This window comes from Lolium perenne, chromosome 4 (assembly GCF_019359855.2).
Source record: "Lolium perenne isolate Kyuss_39 chromosome 4, Kyuss_2.0, whole genome shotgun sequence".
NCBI lineage: Eukaryota > Viridiplantae > Streptophyta > Magnoliopsida > Poales > Poaceae > Lolium > Lolium perenne.
In genome coordinates this window covers 253,176,579-253,180,020 of record NC_067247.2, presented here as the reverse complement: position 1 = coordinate 253,180,020, position 3,442 = coordinate 253,176,579, and positions in this window count along the sequence as shown.

Here is a 3,442-nt window from a genome sequence, read left to right as displayed (position 1 = left end):
AAACTTTATTGTACATAGAGGATGACATGTGGGTCCCATGAGCCAGCACCTTACTCAACGTTTTAGAGGCGGCTTGAGATCGAAAGAAAAAGGAAAGTGACCAAATATCAGGAGCTAAAAATAATCCAAGAAAGGAAACTTTTATTGTACATAGAGGTTGACATATGGGTCCCACTAATACAAGCTCTTTCGCTCGAAGATCTTGCAAGTTGATTGTACATAGAGGATGACATGCGGGCCCCATGTGTCAGCAGCTTACTCAATGTTTCCAAGGCGGCAGTGGATCAAAAGAAAAAGGAAATAGCCAAAATCAGAGGATGAAAAATAAATCCAACAAAGGAGAGGTTTATTGTCCATGGAGGATGACATCTGGGACCCACGAGCCAGCAGCATCCTCTACGTTTAGAAGGCGACTGGGGATCGAAAGAAAAAAGGCAAATAGCCAGAAATTAGGGGTACAAAATAACTCCAAGAAAGGAAATGTTTATTGTTCATAGAGGCTGACATGTGGGACCCATGAGCCAGCAAAGTCTTCAACGTTTCAAAGGCGGCAGGGGATCAAAAGAAAAAGGAAGTAGCCAGAAATTAGGGGTAAAAAATAACTCCAAGAAAGGAAACTTTTATTGTTCATAGAGGATGACATGCGGGACCCATGCTCCAGCAGCTTCCTCAACGTTTCAAAGGCGGCATGAGATCGAAAGAAAAAGGCAAGTGACCAAATATCAGGACCCGAAAATAATCGAAGAAAGAAATTTTATTGTACATAGAGGATGACATGCGGGACCCATTTAGCAGCAGCGGCCTCAACGTTTCCAAGGCGGCACGGGAGACGGGATCAAAAGAAAAAGGAAGTCGCCAGAAATCAGGGGGTCAAAACAAAATCCAAGAAAAGATATATTTCAATTGGGCTGCACCTTGCCATCTGGGCCTTTGAACTATCGTGCTGGACGCCTTTTGACTCGTACAATTTCAGCCCACTCCAAAACATGAAAGTCCTATGTTTCGCAAAAACAAAAAACAAGGAGATTCAACATATAAGTTTGTTTATGTAAAAATAAAGATTTAATTTATCCGTTTGCAAAGCTCAGAGCGAAATACACTGTTTATTGTCTGCAAAATAATCAAGATATCACATGTTTCTTGTACGGGGAGGCTGACATCGGGGACCCATGAGCCAGCAGCGTCGTCAACGTTTTAAAGGCGGCAGGGGGTGGAAAGAAAAAATAAACCAAAAATCAGTTGGTCAAAAATTCAAGAAAATAAACATTTATCGTTCTGAGAGGATGAAATGCGGGACCCATGCGGCAGCAGCATCCTTAGCGTTTATTGTTCTTAGAGGCTGACATGTGGGACCCGTGATCCAGCAGCGTCCTCAACGTTTTAAAGGCGGCAGGAGATCGAAAGAAAAAATAAGCCAAAAATCATTTGGTAAACAAAATCCAAGAAAAGAAACATTTACCGTTCTGAGAGGATGACATGCGGGACCCATGAGGCAGCAGCATCCTCAACGATTCCAAGGCGGCAGGGGATCAAAAGGGAAAAAAGGAAATATCCAGAAATTAATTAGGGGTTCAAAATAAATCCATCAAAGGAAACTTTTATTTTTCATAGAGGATGACATGTGGGACCGACCTGCCAACAGCGTCCTCATCGTTTCAAAGGGGGCAGGAGATCAAAAGAAAAAAGAAAATAGCCAGAAATTAGGGGTGAAAAATAACTACAATAAAGGAAACTTTTATTGTTCGTAGAGGATGACATGCGGGACCCATGAGCCAGCAGCTTACTCAACGTTTCAAAGGCGGCATGAGATCGAAAGAAAAAGGCAAGTGACAAAATATCAGGAGACAAAGATAATCCAAGAAAAGAAACTTTATTGTACATAGAGAATGACATGCGGGTCCCATTTTGCAGCAGCGGTCCCAACGTTTCAAATGCGGCTTGAGATCAAAAGAAAAAAGAAAGTAGCCAGAAATTAGGGGGTAAAAAAACTCCAAGTAAGGAAAGTTTTATCGTTCATACAGGTTGACATGTGGGACCTATGAGCCAGCAGAGTCCTCAACGTTTCAAAGACGGCAGGGGATCAAAAGAAAAAGGAAATAGCCAAAAATCAGAGGGTGAAAAAAAACCAAGAAAAGAAAGTTTTATAGTACATAGAGGATGACATGTGGGTCCCATGATCCTGCAGGTTCCTCAACGTTTCAAACGTGGCATGAGATCGAAAGAAAAAGGCAAGTGACCAAATATCAGGAGCCAAAAATAATTCAAGAAAAGAAAGTTTTATAGTACATAGAGGATGACATGCGGGTCCCATGATCCTGCAGGTTCCTCAACGTTTCAAACGTGGCATGAGATCGAAAGAAAAAGGCAAGTGACCAAATATGAGGAGCCAAAAATAATTTAAGAAAAGAAAGTTTTATAGTACATAGAGGATGACATGCGGGTCCCATGATCCTACAGGTTCCTCAACGTTTCAAACGTGGCATGAGATCGAAAGAAAAAGGCAAGTGACCAAATATGAGGAGCCAAAAAATAATTCAAGAAAAGAAAGTTTTATAGTACATAGAGGATGACATGCGGGTCCCATGATCCTGCAGGTTCCTCAACATTTCAAACGTGGCATGAGATAGAAAGAAAAAGGCAAGTGACCAAATATGAGGAGCCAAAAATAATTCAAGAAAAGAAAGTTTTATAGTACATAGAGGATGACATGCGGGTCCCATGATCCTGCAGGTTCCTCAATGTTTCAAACGTGGCATGAGATCGAAAGAAAAAGGCAAGTGACCAAATATGAGGAGCCAAAAATAATTCAAGAAAAGAATTTTTATAGTACATAGAGGATGACATGCGGGTCCCATTTAGCAGCAGCGGTATCACCGTTTGAGAGGCGGCACGGGATCGAAAGAAAAAGGCAAGTGACCAAATATCAGGAGCCAAAAATAATTTAAGAAAAGAAACTTGATTGTACATAGAGGATGACATGCGGGTCCCATTTAGCAGCAGCGGTATCACCGTTTGAGAGGCTGCACGGGATTGAAAGAAAAAGGCAAGTGACCAAATATGAGGTGCCAAAAAAAATTCCAAGAAAAGAAAGTTGATTGCACATAGAGGATGACATGCGAGTCCCATTTAGCAGCAGCGGTCTCAACGTTTCCAAGGCGGCAAGGGATCAAAAGAAAAAAGGAAGTAGCCAGAAATCAGGGGGTCAAAAAAAATCCAAGAATAGAAAGAATTTTGGTTCATAGAGGATGACATGCGGGACCCATGAGTGCCAAAAATAATCCAAGAAAAGAAATTTTATTGTACATAGAGGATGACATGCGGGTCCCATTTTGCAGCAGCGGTCTCAACGTTTCCAAGGCGGCACAGGACCAAAAGAAAAATGAAGTAGCCAGAAATCAGGGGGTGAAAAAATCCAAGAAGAAAGATTTCAATTGGGCTGCAT